This window comes from Rousettus aegyptiacus, unplaced genomic scaffold (genome assembly GCF_014176215.1).
Source record: "Rousettus aegyptiacus isolate mRouAeg1 unplaced genomic scaffold, mRouAeg1.p scaffold_m13_p_11, whole genome shotgun sequence".
Lineage (NCBI taxonomy): Eukaryota > Metazoa > Chordata > Mammalia > Chiroptera > Pteropodidae > Rousettus > Rousettus aegyptiacus.
Window position 1 is genome coordinate 36,058,455 of NW_023416286.1, and position 18,745 is coordinate 36,077,199.

Below are 18,745 nucleotides of genomic sequence, written 5' to 3' on the forward strand. Positions count from 1 at the left end.
TCTCACCAGCTGCAATCTTATCACTGAAGCACAGAACAAGTCATTTGACAATAGTGCCAAAAAGCAAATCAAAAGAATCTCTAAGGGATTGTTTTTCTCTTGAATTTGAAAGCCAGCGTCCAAACCCTGAGATCTTGTGGCAAGAAATGATAGTCCCTTTAGGACAAGCAAGAGATAATTTCCCGTTGCCTTTCTGTAGCGCTCCATGAGGCTATTTCTTCCCCAAAATAAATATAGGTAATAAAAACAATGGTATGGTATATTTAAAACCTTATTCACTTCAGATCCTCATGGAAGTGGCATGATTCTACCTATGATTCTATCCATGGATAATTCTGTCTAAGCCTGTCGTCCTATTGATTACTTATCTTTTTATTTCTAGCCCCTGTTTGTTTGTTTGTTTGTTTTCTTTTTCCTGGTCAAGGCAGCCAGATAGGCCTCTGAGGATGGTCTGCTGTCTTTGTGAAAAGACAGTGAGGAAAAAGAGAAGAGAAAGTATCTATTACTAACTTATTCTGCCAGCCTTTATGTATTTTGCATACATTATTTAATTTAATCCTTTCGAAAGCCCTGTGAGGTAGTTAAGCAGTTCATTATCTCAGTTTTACAGATGTAAGCCCAAGGACTCAGAGATATTTGGTAACTTGCCCAAGGTCACACAGACTGTAAGAAGCTCTCAGTGCCATATGGACCTCCCACACAAGGAAATTTCTCTTCAAGGGAAGTCAAGTTGCATGCAGCACATGAACTGATTCTTTCATTCATTCACAGGCTTTGGGGTTACACAAAAGGATTGAGTCCCAGGGACAAAATACTCTGAGTGAATACGCAATCTGCCTGCAAGTTGGTTGCTTAATCTTTTTAAGGCTCAATTTTCTTATCTGAAAATGAAGATTATAAAAATGCCTGCTTCATAGGATTATTCAGAAGATAAACTGAGATAATGCTTGTGCTCAACACAGTGCAAGTATGCCAGTACAACATGCTTAAATATATTTCTACCGATGAAACAGCCCTAATTCAATGGGAGAGCCAGTGTCATAATCAACCTTCTAATAAACAGTGAGCACTGTTTAATAATGATATAAAGTAAGTTATATGGAATACTAATGTGGAAGTGATGCATTCTGCCTGAGGGAATAGGGAAGGCTTCCTAGAGGTGATCACTTTTGAGCTGAGCCTTACAGGATCTGTCATATTTTTCTGGTTTAAGGGAGAGGGGGTATGAGAGGTTGTAGCAGAGGCATGGGGAACTCGTAAACAAGACATGGGATAAGAAACCTGTAGTCAGATAGGGATCAATTATGAGATGCAAGGATGGGGATGAAATGATATCCAGCTAGAGACAGAGGTTAGAGTCTGAGTGTGAAGAATCTGGCATGCCAGGCTCCAGGGTTTAGGTTTCATTCCGTAGGCGTGCAGAATCATGAGCACTTCCTAATCAGGGAAAGCCACATGTTCTCATTTGCATATCTAAAAGAGAATTGGGGAGGCCATCTGGACCATGGATTAGAAGGGAGAGAGCTAGAGGCAGGAAGAGCATCGTGACTGTCCAGAACATAAGGGATGAACAAGAGTGTGGGAAGGGAATGGAGAGTAGGGCCCCAATCTGTCAGGATGGATTAGAAGTGTCAGTGATGCAAGGCTGTTAGTCTAGGGCAATGCTGTTTAATGTTCCATCCTCTTTTTCAGAATCAAAATCTTAAAGTTTAAGGTAGTACTTATGAATTTGAGAAGTGAGAGAATTCTATATATAAGAAACAAACAAAAAATAAAGGTAGTTTTTGTGGGGTTTGCAGCAACATAATGTTACTTGAGCTGGATGGCCTTTTGCCTTACTCTAAACATATCTTCAATAAGACTTTGAAATGTAAACTGTTATTGGAGTTGTCATTGTGGAAATGAACTGTGACTATCATGTTCTTATTTTCCCATGGCTCTGTGTGTTAACATCCTTCTGAAGATAGTATATTAGTCAACATCAAGTCATTAGAATAGAGAATATTGACTGAGAGGGGTTTTTTTTTTTCCAGGAGATTTTTTTCTACCAACTTTGCCCCCAAAATACAAATGGCAGGATTAGTGTGAATTTCCCAGCACCGGGTGCAAATAAATTCACCATGATTCTTAATGTCCACTGATACACCTGGATTTCAAAAGTAGAAGACATTTGTTTTTAGATTTTATTATAAACTGGGAGATAGAATGCTAAGAGCACAGAAACTTTTAAAAGGCCATGAACCAAAAATTTTAGTTCAAGACTCTGTTAGGAGCTGAGAGGGAAAGATGTGAATGCGTGGTCAATAAACATTCAAAGGGCAACTTAGGATATTTTGAAAAATAGAAAAATGATGGACTATTTGGTGAATGATGTTGGAACATTAAGCTAGTCATGTAGGAAAAAACAAAAATCCAGGTTCTTACATACTCATTAATCCAAAATAGACTTCAAACAGAAAATAAAAATACTAAAACAAAATGTTTTTTAAAAAGTTGTTTTTTTTTAATGTGGGAATAAAGAAGATATTTGTAAGTATAAATATACCTAAAAGTCATAAAGAAAAAAGATTGACAAATTGGACAATATAAAAGTAAAAAGTTCTATAAATATATGTTAACATATATAATATAAAAATGTGTAAATAAAGTAAAAACAAACAATAATCCCAGTAAAAAGCTTTTGCAACACATACATGACCTCCCCTACCTAGCCTCCACACCTCTATTGGCAAGAGTTGAAAACTGCCCTATAACCCTATATGCCCATGGCAAAGCTCCCTCTTCTCCTAACTTCAGTCCCCAGCTCCCCTCACTTCCACCCTCATAGCCTCCCCCCACCCACTATTAATCTCTTTGAGATCATCAATACCAATCTCTATACCGACTTTTATCTTTCTTTATCATTCATCTTTAGAAGCCCACATTTTCCTCATTTTCTTACTCGCACTTTGCCAATACATTTCATTTCCGAGCCAACACCTCATACATCCCTAATTCCTAAAACTGTCCCACTGTGCTGTCACTCAAAAGCAGATCTCCTATATGCTAAAATTCTCTGAACATTCTCAACAATTTTTTACTCTAACTATAAGCTGGCTGTCCCTGAGCACAGTGCTTCTTCACAGACTAGTCCAGGGGCATCTGTTTTCTCTCCTCCTTCTCTTAATCTCTAGACTTGGAAAATCAGGTAGGTATCCTCCAGCTTCTTATAGCCATGATGAGGCATTGGCTCTCTCTCCCCAACTTCAGATGTTAAGTCCTAAGACTGGCACTCTTTGTTACAGTAATTGATTGGTCTAGGCCACTTTTCCCCATTTCTTGAAGATTTTTGAAGTTCTGGTTCACTTCCGTTCACTTCGACACTACTTCCTGTTATAATTCTTCATGATTTCAACATATGCAGAGATGACCTTTATAAAATCCTGGCATCTGGGTTTTTTGACCTCTTTTCTTCCAGTGATACTGTCACTTATCTTATCTCTGTCACTGACTCTCCAATGGTCAAGTATTTTATTACCAGTAGCTGCAAATCCCCCTCCACAGTTCAAAGTCAGGCATTCTGCTCTCTGACCACCTGCTCCCATATTTCCAACTGCCTCTCTCTATTGTCCCACCTTATACAAGTCTTTGACTCTTACCACAGACATAAGAAAGAGCATTAAGGTTACTATCTCTCAGTCATCTTGAGTTTTAGTTCCTTTAGTTTTTATTTATCTTAAATTCCATGTTGCATCATTATAATCTTTAGCTTGCCTCTATCTTCAACTAACTTGTCCCTTTCTTTCTTCAAACTTATCTGGTATTATGAAGCAAATTGTATCATCCCAAATTTGTTGAAGCCGTAAATTTCAAACTGACTATATTTGGAGATACGGCCTTTAAAAAAAATACTTAAGGTTAAATAAGGTCACAAGGGTGGGACCCTAATTCAATAGGACTGGCATCCTCGTACAAAGAAGAAGAGACGCCAGGGATACATGACTACAAAGGAAAGGTCATGTGGGGATACAGTGAGAAGGCAGCCTTCCGTAAGTCAAGGAGCAAGGTATCAGATCAAACCAACCTTGCTGGGACCTTGATCTTTTGGATGACCAGCACCCAAAACTGTGAGAAAATAAATTTCTGTTGTTTAAACTGCCCACCTGTGGTGTTTTGTTAAAGCATCCCTAGCAAACTAATACACTGGTGGAAATCTCAGTCTTAGTGTAATCCCTCCGTGTGCTAACTCCCCATGTGAAGCTATGCCCTTGAATTTCACTGCAACAACAACTATTCAAACATACTGAATGATCTCACATTAAACTCAAGACTAATAATGTGAAGCGCATCATGGTATTTCAGGAGATTATTCCGAATGTCCTTAGTCCATTTACTCTCCCACTCTCATACACATCGTTTTCGTACTTTCTTCTCTTTGCTCAGACCTCCAACATCTTCTCCCTGACCCTTGCCTTCAGTGAATGGTATTGCTTCCTATCTTCCTGAGAGAACACCAATAATCAGAAGAGACCTTTCTCAAGTTCTCACCACATCTCCTGACCTAGCCTACATATTATCTATTTTGTTTGTTTATTTTATTTATTTTTGTCTCTTCCTGATAAATAAGTTGCATGAGAGCAAAGATTTTAGATATCTTGTTCATTGTACCATCTCCAATGTCTGCAACATTATAGCCACTCAATAAATATTTTTTGAATAATTAACAAGTTAATATGACATTGGACCAAGCTCCTTATTATACATGAAAACTCATAAATCAACAAGGAAAAGAACAATTAAAATGAACAAAAAGTATGATTAGAGCTCATAGTAAAAGAAATATAAAAGGCCAACAAATAATAAAAGCGTGATCAGCATTGTTAATAATTGAAGAAAGTTAACTCAAAACAATAGACAGCAAATTTCATTTATCAGATTAGTAAAAATTTTAAATTTTGATAAAACTCAGTGTTGGTGAGGATACAAGGAAACAAACACTTTCATATTCTATTGGTAGAAGTGTAAACTGGCATCCACTTTTGACAACATCCACTAAAATTTAACAGATGTACTTACACACTGTGCCAAGATATATGTATAACAGAATGGTGATTCACAACTTTGTTTTCATAGCGAATGTTAGATTTAATTTAATGTGAGACTTTAAATAAACTTGAAACATTGATATGAGAGAATACTTTGCAATCATTAAAATAGAGCAGCCAGAACTTCATTTACTAATATGAAAACATGTTCATTATAACCAACATTCAAGCAATAAACAAAACAGTTGAGAGAGAGAGAGAGAGTCCATTAAACACCTCTGGAAGGCTATGTAAAAAGCAGTTAATAATTTTTTCTGGAGGGTAGTTCCAGTGGGTTGAGGAAAGGGAGTTCTTTTGTAGTTTTATTCTTTTCTATTGTGTTTCCTTTTCATGACATGTATGACTATTTTGCTTTTTTCAAAAGAAAGAGAAGCACCTTAACAGACAATGGTCAAGTTATTTTTCTTTTATAATTCTGATATTGTGTGTGTGTGAATGAATATATTTACACATACACATACACACACCACATTTATATAGTGCATGAATTTAAAGTAATTTCATGTCAGTTAATGGATCTAGTTTTTGTTTGTTTGTTTGTTTGTTTGTGTGAAAGCTTTGTTTTCAGTAGGCAAAAACAACCTGTTAAGATAGTTGATTAACTGTTTCTCATCCCCCACTTACATATACATTAATTCAGTCATAAAAATATCACTCAGGCTATTTGTTTGGCATTTTGAAGACAAAGCAACCAATCAATAAACCACTTCTAAGCTGTCTCTCTCTCTCTCTCTCTCTCTCTCTCTCTCTCTCTCTCTCTCTCTGTGTGTGTGTGTGTGTGTGTGTGTGTGTGTGTGTGTGTGTGTAATTCTTTAGAAAAGCACTCCATTTCAGGATTTTGATAGATAAACCTATTTAATCTTCCATGTACCTACTAATTGTCCAGTGCTACATTAGATCCTATATGTAAACAAACTAAGCCTCTCCCTCAAGATGCTCATACTCTTTGAAAAGATGAAAAGAACAATATAAACATAAAGGAAATTGTCGGGAAAGACTTAATGGAAGAATGAAGACTTGAGAGGCCACGAGCAGAAATCAAGCCACATAACCAACAATCAATTTCTTTCTTCTAAGAATTGGCCTTTGAAATCATGGTTTTAATAGCTCATGTATTCCATAAATTATGGCAAATCAGAAATGCTATTAAAATAGACCCCTGGGGCAAAACTCCTTACCAAATCAGTCTGAATTCAAATTGACAGCAGAATAGACAAAAAGAGAAAATAGCTGATACCATTCCCAATACTACTTTATAAAGATAATTAACTTGTATTTATTCAGCTGTAAGAAGATACTGCATAGTGGAAAATAGTGACTATTTGGAAACATTGCTAAAGATGCAAGCCTTTCAGGAGATTTCCTCCCTGCAAGTCGCCCTTCCTGAGTTATTATGCCTATTATCAACTCCATGTCTAAATCAGAAAATTACTGAAATGCAAATTGAACAGAGCAATTTATCTGTGACTGAAAATATCTCATAGTTAATAGAGCTCCACTGACGAGATCTAAACAAGACCAGAAAATAGCAGTACCTAATTTACAACAGTATTGTTTAGCAACATAAATTTAACCACAAGCCATGTATATATGGTGAAAGTTATAAACAAACAGCAGAGTAAAACATGGGAAAAAATGAGGAGTTACACATAATGTGCTTTGTTAAAAGAGAAAAGAATCACAGACCATCACATTTGTACTTGATACACAGTCAAAATTTTGAACCTGTGAAAGTAATTAAGCTATCAAGTTAAAAATCATGTTTATCTTTCTTTCCTCACTTCAAATTTACAAATAAGTAAATTGACTTTTTTTGTGTGATTTAAGGTCGCTGAAAGATTTCCACAGAAAAATATTTCTTCGTCAACCTGCCAAGGTTCTCGAAATCATCATTAAAAATGTATAAATCTAAAAATCTTTTGGTTTCCAAACGTTCTTTTTTAAATCTCAGAGGCAAATGACTCTTTATCAGCTAATGAATGAGTATCCTAAAACTACCAAAATTTTTAGAGAAAAGAGATCTCAGTCATGCAACTTATCCCTTTTCCTTCAAATTTATAGATGAGTAAATCGAGACCCAAAGATATCTTCCAAGGTCACGAAGTTAACTATTCTGTGAACTGAAACTAAATTCAATGTTTTCCATTCCTAATGTAGTGGCCTTTCCCTACACTGTGTCTAGGTTGCTTTCCAAGACTCTACAAGAATGAGACATGGAGAAAAACCTGGGGCAAGAAACAGGAATTATATAATTGTATCATCAGAAAGAAAAAGGGAAAGCACCATAAAATAACTTCACAGTTTTACCTAGATAGGCTCTGTTAAGGACAATTGAGTTTGGTTTTTATTTTCCATCAAATTCAGAGCTGACCAAAGAAGACTGACGTTGAAGCTGGGCGTGGGACATTATTTAAGACACCGCTCGCAATTTTTAATAATGTTATTGGTTGTAGGTGAGTAGTTGACAGTCCTCATAGTGTAAAATCCAAAAATGAACACTATTTATTGTTTTCATGACCATAATCACTACTACTCAAATTGATCATCTCAGAACTTGCAAGACTAGGTTATTATACAAAGTCTACATATACTTATTTGCTTGTGGTCAAGTGTTTGGTTACCTAGTGGGCACTCTATATAAATGATCGGGAAACAAGCAAAGCAATGGCAGCAAAGAAAATGGAAATAATTTGAGAGCTGATATTCAAAAAAGAAATCAAAGTAGTTTTCATTTAAGAAAATCAAACATTGTTAGATGACTTTTACCTATTTTATGCTTGGAGGACACTTTCATTTTAAATTCACATAGCTGAGAGGCTCCATAATCTTTTCAGAGCTCAGTATAACTAAAGTTTTTAAACCAGAACTTCTGGTCAAGATTGACAGTATATTCATACTTTGTTGCATTCTCTGTCCCTCACCCTCAACCCCTGATCAAAACAACAACAATGATAGATAACCAAATGGTCATAGTCAATGTTAAAAAAAAAAAAAAAGTAAGTATCTCTGTGGACCAGAAGCAGAACAGTACCTCAGAGTGGTGACCAAGACAGAAGCCAATGCCCGCTGGGATCTGTGTCAGGGAGCCAGCATTGGTGCCTTTGGAGTTACCACTTCAGAACAAAAATGATGAACAGCATTTCTCCTTAGATGGACCTGGAGCTACATGGATGGAGAGCGCAGGGACTGAGGTGGGTTCCTCTGTTCTTGAAAGACTGCTAAACACAAATGCTGCCTACCCTCTGCTTGTAGCTGTGATTTTACAGAAACTCAGGACCCTGGGAGAGGAAAAAGCAAACCAGTCCTCAACTGGTTTGACTTAAATGTTTCCCTTGCTCAGTGAATAGATCTGCAATATCCCCCAAAGTCACCACATGCCAGTATTCTCAATATTTCATTATAATAAGATCTGGTCTGTTAGAGAATAGTGAACACTTTTTTAGTCCAATCAATCAACGTTCACCAGGGACAAATCTATAGTCCAACAAAATCAGGTTTCTTGGCTCATTGCTATGAGGAAGATAGCACACAGGAGGAACTTTGGGTATCTCACCAAACAAAGTGGGAAAATAGTTAGCTTAGGATTTGGGGGAAGAGTAAAGTTTAGGTGAAATTTAAATAAAATGTGTTTGGGGACTATTTATTTATTTATTTATTTACCATCTTAATCATTTTGAAGTGTACGATTTGGTGGCATTAAGTACATTTACGCTGTTGTGCTATCATCACCATCATCCACCCACAGAACTCTTTTCATTTTGCACAACTGACACTCTGCATCCATTAAACGTTAACTCCTCATTTCCTCTTCTTCCGGTCCCTGGAAACGTTTCCTACTTTTTGTCTATGAATTTGAGTAGGTATCTCATATAAGCAGAATCATACAGTATCTCTCCTTTTGTGACTGCCTTATTTTATTTAGCATAATATCATCAAGTTTCATCCGCATTGCAGCATGTTTAAAATTTTTCTTTCTTTTAAAGCTAAATAATATTCTATTGTATGGATATACCATGTTTTGTCTTTTCATTCATCAATCGATGGACATTTGGGTCATGTCCACATTTTGGCTATTGGGAATAATCCTGCTGTGAATCATGATCTACAAATATCTGTTTAAGTCCCTGTGTTCAATGCTTTTGGGCATGTATCCAGAAGTAGAATTGCTGGGCCATATGGTAATTGAAGAACTGTTAATCTGTCTTCTACAATAGCTGCACCATTTTACATTCCCACTAGCAATGTATGAGGGTTACGACTTTCTACATCCTCTCCAGCACTTGTTATTTTCCATGTTTTTGATTATAGTCATTCTAGTAGGTCTAAAGTAATATCTCATTGTGTAATAAAACAGTGTTTTGATAGGCTCAACGTTAAGCAGGACTGTGTATAAAAGAGTCAACATCAGGTTAGGATTGTGAAGTGGACTTGGGGTCTTATTTCCTGGGAAAACGCAAAGTTAGGTCAATGTGAATGTGGTCAGAAGTCCCTTATCAGAGCCTCTGTGCCTGAGCTGGTCATTGAGGCCGCTTCCCTCTTACAAAGTGACTTGATCTTTCAGGCAAAAGTAGAATGCACATCCTTACTGATATAAATTCAAAACACAAAATTTCAGACGATCTATTATTTTAGAAAGCAAGATTTCTCAGTGAATAAGTAAAAGAAAGACCCCTTCAAAAGCAGGGATGGTTGTGATACTTTACAATGGCAGAGTGCCCTTGGGAGAAATATCGGTTGCTGCTAACTTCACAGCTGGCTTTATCTGTTATCTGTTATCCCAGAGCTATGAGTAGCATGGCAGATATTTTACTTTCTTAGTCTGTGCTCATTTTTGCTTTCTTGGCATTAAGGATACGATAAAGAGAAAAGAAGAAAGGAAGTCATAAATTAAAACCTTTCTACTCAAAATGAGCCTATAAACCAAAATTCCAAATCACTTAAGATAATGCCAAGAAAGACAGCTAGCCGGCTGTGACCACATCAGCATAAAACCGATGGCAGCTGTGATATTGGTGCCTGTCTACTTTACCATTAACTAGCAAGGTGGCTTAGCTGAATCATTAACTTTGAATTCCATCGTGTACAAAATGGAGTTAACAATATGACCCACTCTATAATCCGGTTATTAAACAATTCAAGGAGATAGTATGTGAGAAAGGCTTAAAATTCCAACATGCCTTTCGAAGGTGTTACTATTGCTACCACTTTTTCTTCTCTAAACAATAACCAGAGACTAGAGGCATTGCTTCTCCTGCAAGCCAGAGCATCCATTCTTCCTTTCATGTTAACTTAGTCTCACAGAACATTTTCCTCTTAACCCTCTGCCATAAAATCAAGGCCGAGGCTGGGCGGGAACCACCTCTGGTGTCCTCTTCCTTAAAACCTCTTCTGCTCTTCTCAGTTTCAACTTCTGAGGCTTTATTTTCATGGATAAAGATATGATTGGTAATCTCTTAATATTTCGGCCTTTCTCCTTTAAGTAGAAAAAAATGAGTAGTGAGCCTGTGAGCCTGAAATGCCAACTGTGCAATTTACATCCATCACTGCATAATTAGCAATTAGCTGAGCACAACAAAGGGAGATCCTGCTATGAATACCTCTCCACACAATCCAGACAGGGAGATCATGTTTATTTCCTCCTTGCAAAGTGCAAATTGGGAATCATCCAAGTATTTAGCAAGAATAAAGTACAACATTTAAATGAACTGTTTAGAAATGATGACTGAGAGGCTATATGCAATACAGTCAGGGCTTCTTTGGGGACCTCATTTTCATTGAGACCCAGCTTCATGAGCCTTGGTTGACTCCTCAAAGAAGGATTTAAGACTTTTTTTTTTTCTTTTAAAGAAAGACATAGCATATTCCTCAGATCCCAGGCTATGGTTAGCAGCTGATAAGGAGACTTTCAAGCTGATAAATAATATCTAAGAGGGAAACTGACTGGCCTTTTCATGCCTTCTTCAATGCTAAAAGCCAAGGAGAGCATTCCCTTGCTGGCATCAAAGGTAAAGTAAACCAGTATGACCTATGTATGCTTCAGCTTTGCCATTAGAGTGATAATCACTCTGCCCTCTAATTTTCCTGCCGCTGCAGGAACTATAAATGGCATTCTGTGAGGCCACAAATCACTATGGAACATTGTGCATGAGGGAAATTCTCTCATTGTGTAAGTGAATCGGTTCCCACCCTAAAATTACTGGCCTCTCTCTGACAAAATGATGTAGGAGCCTTGTTATTTCTTGCTGGGTTGTGTAAAATCTGACTAATTTTATGGGGAGAAAAAAGAAAGCTTTTTCTATCTTATGATCCCTTCAAATGGGGATTGCCAATTTTTAGTCAAACTAGTGGGCTGAAGGAGCGGTCACTCATTTTCTTTTATTTCTTTTAGGAATGGTTGTCTCCAGAGCTGTCGCGGTCTAAGAAAAGAAAATAGACTCAGAGCAGTCAGCTGAGATTACATTTTTTTACTCTTTCCTCCCATAATTCTAGACCTAAAGCCTCCAAAATGCACAACCCCGTTCCCCCTGCCACACACACACCAAAGATTCCCTGTTAGGAGTTTGCCTAGATTCTCACACTCTCTCTAGGCAATCTTTCTTGAAATATCCAGGAGAGGTAAACATGTCCTTCTCTGCTCCCACACTGCCTTGCTCATGCTTCTAAAGTAACTCAACTCACTTCTTTCTAATCACATAAGTTTCCCCACTAAATTGCAACGCCCTGGAGGCTAGACATATATTCCATTCAACTTTGCATCCCCAATACAGATCACAATGCCTGGTTTTTAATAAGTGTTTATAGTTGAATGTATCCTCTAAATCATAATTAACTTGTTCTTTTATATATACTATTTAAGCATACTATTAAGATACTGGTTTTAAAAATGGGTGTATTTGCTTCATAAGTCTATATTGTATGTGTTTTCTAAGCTGTGCAACCAGGGTACAAAGAGGACTGAGATACTGCTTACGTCCCAAGGAGCTCACAGTCCAGTGGGAGACAGATTTGAAGACATACATTACAATGCTAAAATAGAGAAATAAATCAAGTGCTATGGAAGCATGATAAGAATGACCCACTAGGCTGGAGACCATCCAAGAAGTCTCCACAGTGGTGATGACTTTTAAAAGTGGTCTTGAAATATGGTAAAATTTGGCCAGTATAGGAGGGTAAAAGGCATTCTAGGGGAAAAGAACAACTTCTGGAAATAGAAGTTCCCAGTCTGAAAGGACTGAGAAGAACGCACATTTAGGGCTGTGCTCCTGCTCTCCCAACACCCGTCCCGCTCCACCCCCTACTCCCAGCACTTTGGAATTCACGAAAATCTCTTTTGGTGGAGGTCAAAAGGAATATTTTTGGGGGAGGAAAAGGAATGAGGAGAACAAAATGTACAAACTCCCAGTAATAAAATAAATGCCGTAGGGCTGTAATGTACAGCACCATAACTAGAGTTAATAACACTGTATTGCACATTTGAAAGTTGGCAAGAGTAAATCTTAAAAAATTTTCACCACAAGAAAAAAATCTGCTAACTATGTATGGTAATGAATGTTAACTAGACTCATTTTGTGTATATACAAATATTGAATCTTTATGTTGTATACCTGAAACTAATATAATATTATATGTCAATTATACCTCAATTAAAAAAGAAAACAAAAAGGAATCTCTTCACAATTATTTCAGAGTCTCATTTGTCTTTTCTGTCTTTATTTGAAAACTGAGGTCCCAGTAGGCAAAGGTAGAGACTCTCCAAAAGATAGATTCTCTTAAGGCACTATTTGCAAAATGCAGGGGAAAGCCTTGGTCATAAGTGGTACCTCTGCGTGACTTCTTTCTGGTTGATTATTTGTAGAATGTGAGATTATTTTTACTATAATAGTGTTTAGAAGTCACCACCTCTGTTCCTATAGCAATGTCCTAACCCACTCCCTCCGTATCTCACTCCTCCCTTGTGTGTAGTTGATACTCTGAGCTCTGAAGACCCCTGGGAAAGGTTCCAGAATATCATTAGGAAATGTGCTAGAAAGATAAAAATAAGAATGCAGCCTAAGTTCCTGAAGTGTAAATAAAGGCATTGTCTTTTGTCTTCTTTTTCTTCCTTACTGTCATTTTATCAACTGCTCCTCCGTCTAAAATGATCTCTCACAATGCCATGGAGACTGAACCAGGTACAAGACAATTGTGTGGCAGCATTGCATATTTTAAAATCCTGGTTAAGTTATTCTTTTAAATCAAGGCCAACTTTAAATATGTTTCTGAATTGCACCTTTTAACTGCAGTCATCCTGGTTTAAGTGGCCTGGAGGGACGATATTAAACTGTCTTGCATTGTAGACAAAAATGCACCAGTCAGCTATACATCAACTTTAAGAGAGTTTGACCTATGAAAGTCCTGATTCAACTCCTACATGTTGTGTTTCTCTTACCCCGTTGGGTTCCTTCTTGTCAGTCCTGACAGCTTTTCAGCGCTCTCACCCACCCCTCTACTGTCCAAGACCCCTATGATGGCACCACGCCTGAAAGTGACATCCTTGCACTCCACACCAGTGGTTTTCCAAACTGGATATTCAGTAAAATTACCTGGGAAGTTTGTCTTTGTTTTCATTTCAATTCCAGGGCAGAATGTTGATATTTTCCTAAAGGTCCCAAAGTGTTAGTATTTTTTTAAAAAAGGTCTCAGCTAATTCTATTGTGTAGCCAACTTTGAGAAACATGACTCTGGGGAGTGTTTTGTTTGTTTGTTTGTTTTGTTTTGTTTTTGTTTGTTTTTTAAGTCTTTAAAAGTTGTAGAACTCTTTGTTCAAGTGAACATTTATGCAAAAACCTAAAGTGTAAAAAAAATTAGAGCCGAAGTCTTTGATTGAAGTGGAGTTAAAAGAAAGACACATCCATAGGAAACTCTATAGGACTGTCTAAAAATTGTGCTTTACTTCCCCAGGTACCTCCCACTCCATCAAAATGTATTTTCAGAAAGCCACTCCAAAAGTTCACAAACTTTTTCCATAAAGGGTCAATGAGTAATTATTTTAGGTTATGCTATCTGTTACAACTGCACAAGACTGTTGTTGAGCATGAAAGCTGCCACAGACTGTATGTAAATTAATGAGTAAGGTTGTATTCCAATAAAACTTTATTACAAAAGTAGGCTGTGAATTGGATTTGACATGCCAACCATAGGTTTCTGACTCCTGTTTTGCCCGCTCCTTAATGACTGATTGTTAATCTTACAGAGTAAATATATTTAGGATTACTTCCATCCAAGTTACATCTGTGATTTGTTATGTGTATGTTAGCTGGAGCCTTCTGATAACATCCCATAAAATCGAGCACTGATTTTCCTAGATGGCTTTTGGTAGAAATGAACCAAGGGTGTGATTATTTGATGGGAAGTGAAAGGTTTACGCCATGGGTTTAACTGGGATGATAGTAACTCAATCTATAGTCTCTTCTGAATTGGAGTTTAAAGAGCATAAAACTTAAGACTCTTTAAGCATCTGAAGTTCCCGGCAGGAGAGTACTAACCTGGAAGAGTGGTAGCTCTACTAATCTTGCTCCTTTGGTCAGATAATCATGGCGTCTTGTTGGGGTAAAAAAATGCCTTGCAAAAATCTGTCATGTTCGCTTGTAAGAATCTTTGCGCTTGAGCCTCCCTTACCTAAAGGACCACATCTAGTTCAGCTTGGAACAAAGCTGAGCAGCAATGCCCCAGGAGGGCTGCAAGGGTTCCTATAGTCAAGGCCACATAAGATGACAGGCGGGCTATTCAAGTTTTGGGATTTGATTTTGCCTCTCAAGAATTTCACACATGCATTTACCTTTGCATTGCCCGTCTCAGAATTGTGTTTCTCTTGGGTTACATTCAAAATGGACATGTTCTTCTTAGCTGTTGCCTGGTCATGCTGCTCCCAAGATGCTGGAGTTATTTAAGAGCGCTTTTTAATAAAACATGTTTATTTTTTTATTTTATTGCTTTCAGATTCAAATTGAGTTGACACTTTTCTTTCTCATTCAAAAAATGCCTTTATTTTTTTCATCTATAATCCCCCCGTAAGTCAGAAATGAAAATAAATGTTGGAACTGGCACAAGAGAGAAGTGTGAAGATATTTGCAATTTCCTTTGAAATACAACAAAAAGCTGAGAGATAGATTGATAAATGGATAGGAAGATGAATGGATATGTGATAAAATAAGTAGAGTTAATAGAATCTAGATGGTAAGTATATGAATGTTCATTATAAAATTCTTCCAACATTGCTATATTTGAACTTTTCATAATAAAATGTTGAAAATAATAAATTGGAATATTCAGAAAAAAATATTTCTTTATATGAATCATCTCAATGCTTGATTCAAGACTCAGAAACTTGGAGTGGCGTATAAAAACCACTCTGCTTGGAGTACTAATTATGAGTAATGCTATTACCGAGGAGCTTGATTGATTCAAATATTTTATTCCATTATCATGATTATGAAATCCTGTTAAACACCAAGTACTAAATGAAGTGTTCTGAGATTGGCATAATTTACTTTTATTTTTTTCTTTCTTTCCTTTGGATCACAAATGGCCAGAACTGGATTCATCATAATAACCCTTGGTCACACTCTCATTATTGGCTCATGAGTGGCCCACTTCTATTTATTTATTACTTAGTCGTTTGCATTAAGCACCTGCAAACCCACCACCCAAAATAAAAGCCAGGATCTTGAAAACCTATATCCAACTACATGGTCTCCTTAGCCCATTCCAAATCATCCTGAATTATATAATCATCATTCCCATGTTTACATGTGTGTGTGTGTGTGTGTTTGTATGTCTGTGTTCTTTGTACATCTATGTAGTCTTTTTAAAAAATATTTTTAATTGTTTTTAACTTTATAAAAAGGGTACATTCATTTTGACCAGTCTTGGATTTTTCCACGTAATATTATATTGCAAAAATTTACCTATACTGTTGTAAAATTGCTACGGTTCATTTGTTTGATTATGCAAATCTACTATTTATTTGTTCTCTGCAGTTATAGGTCTTTGTTTCCAGGTTTTAGTATTATGAACATTCTTATCCCCTGCTGTATGTAGGCAAGAATTTATCTTGGCTATATGCGTAGAAGTGGAATTGCTAGGTATTAGGGTATATTAAGGTTCAGCTTCATGAGATGACACCAAATGGTTTTCCAAAGTGTTTGTGCCAATCTGAACTCTCCTCAGTAATATGGTCTCTAGCTTAGACAACATTTAATCCAGTGGAAATAAGAAAAACAAATGAAATGATTTAATATTATAGGTATAAAAATAGAGTTACTAATGGAATGGAAACTTCAAGATATGTCTCTTAGCAATGAAGAAAAAGTGGTAAATGAATTCGTCTCCCCTTCTCAATTGACATTCATTGGAGTTACATCTAGATAGATGTTTGTTTTTCTCCTTCTACTCCTGTTTTCTTAGTTTGAAAATTGTTTGTGCTATGTGAGTCTCTTGGGTTCTTCTCCATCTTAGAAGCTGTGGAAATGTTTTAACTTTTTATTCCTTGGCGAAACCAAAAGGCCCTCTCTACAACAATTATTTCCTTCTGTGCCAAAAAGACCCACATGCACCTCTTCCAATAAAAGTTTGTCATTCCCTTTCTGTCAGTTTTCTTCTGTCCAGTGAGTAACCTTGTGGTTGGAGATCAGAGGTGCCAAACTAATTTGCTTTGTTATTCAGCATCCAGAGATCTTACTTGGGCCTCTAGGTCTGTTAAAAATACTCCCTTCAGAACACAAATTGGTATGATTCATTTTATAGCTAAGCCAAGTCCAGTCAGGCTGTTAGCAACCTATTCAAGTTCAGTCTGTCTCATATCTGGACAGTCTATCCTGAAAATGGATGGTCTCAAGCAGCACAACTGATAGGCCCGTGACCCACCCCTCGAGGGCTTTCACACATTTATTCTTCATATCAGCTCACCCAGACAAGGGAGAAATCTGCCACCTCTCTTGCAGGTGTGAGGGTCACCTCAGGTTTCCTGACAGCCAGATATTCAGTATGCTGCTCCTGGCTGCCAGTGAGCTCCTACACCGAGGAGGCCTTATCAGATAGTGAGTTTCATTATGTGCTGTCCACTGGGGACTCTACTAGAAGCAATAAATTCATTTCACTGTGCTAGTCTCTGGATTATTAAAGCATTTTAGTCCTGTTTCTCCTTTAACCTCCCATGAGCCAAATATTCACTCTGACAAAATGCTATTCATTACAAAGTGAAGATGACTTTGACTCTGTTTCTCTCCCACACAATACAATGAAGACTCTTTGTCCTGGATTCATCTACAGCCTCATGGTATTATGGATAAAAACACGCAAAGGCAGCCAGTCTTTTCTCCAAAATGGACTGAAATTACCTCTAGCTAGCTATACCTTGCTTAGATAAAGAATAGCTGAGAAAAATGGTTTTCTGCTCATTTTTAATATCCTGACCAATACATTGCTTAAGGGAGGATAATCAGGGAAAAAAAAAAAAAGGAATAAAGTAGAAAAATGAAACATCACTGGAATATAAAAAAGATCAAACCCCTTTCACTACTTTTTTATCCCAGGTATTTCCCCCTGTCTTTCCCCCATCCCTGCTGAGAGTTAGCAAATAGATGGAGAAGCTTGATGCAGTTCTAGGACATCTCTGGGGCTGGGCACAAGGTAGATCTTAAAAAGGTCTTGCTGATTCATTGACTTAAGCAGAAATTATAGCCATACTTCATTTGTCATCTAAATCCACTGCAGGTCCAAACCCTACATGTGACACATACCAGCATCAGAAAAATTTATTAGCCTCTGGGGAGCCTCTTTCCTCATCTATAAAATGGGAGAAACAGTACCTCTGTCTTAGGTTTATTGTGTCAGCTTAATGAAATAACACATACAAATTGCCCAGCCCAGCACTTTGTATTATACAGTAAGAAAAAAACAAATTTTTATTTTCTCTTCTTTGTCTTCCCTCCTGCGTAGATTGCTAAGGAGAGAAGCAGAGAGGAGAACAGGAACATAGAGCTAGATTGTGGAGTTTCAGAGAGAAAGCTTTGTCATATCTATTTGACTTTGGAGAATATGATCTCTCTTCTGCCTCCACTGAAGAAATTAAACTGAATAACCAGAGAAAATCTGATCACTGTGTTTGGGTAGGAATGAGGTTGCAGATATTCTAGATACCAAGTGAGAGACTAATTTCTTTGTGGTAGGAGATGGGAGACAACAACTCTGCTTCCCAGGAGACCAGGCTTGTGCTGGTCTTCGGCGGAACGGATCATATTGCCCTCTTTATGTGTCCTGAGCTTCGCAACTGTGTTTTTGGTACTATCTTCAGCCCTAGTTTTATCTTAACCCTTCCCTTCATTTTCTTTCTCTTTTACGCACCACTGCTCTTGATTTCCTTATTTTCTACATTGTTGTAGGCTATGTACCTTTGCAAGCCACTCCGTACCCTATTTAATTACATTGTTGAGCAATTAAAACTTGGCTCTCCTGCTTTTCTCCTCATGGCCCTGCAGCAGGCTTTTTTTTTTTTTTTTTTTTTTTTTTTTTTACATGTCTGATGGGAACACTGGCAGCTTGTCAGCTCTTCCAGCTATAGCTCTGCCTCAGGAACAAAGGAAGTTTCAGTTGCTTCCACAGCCATTGTCAGCCCCATACCA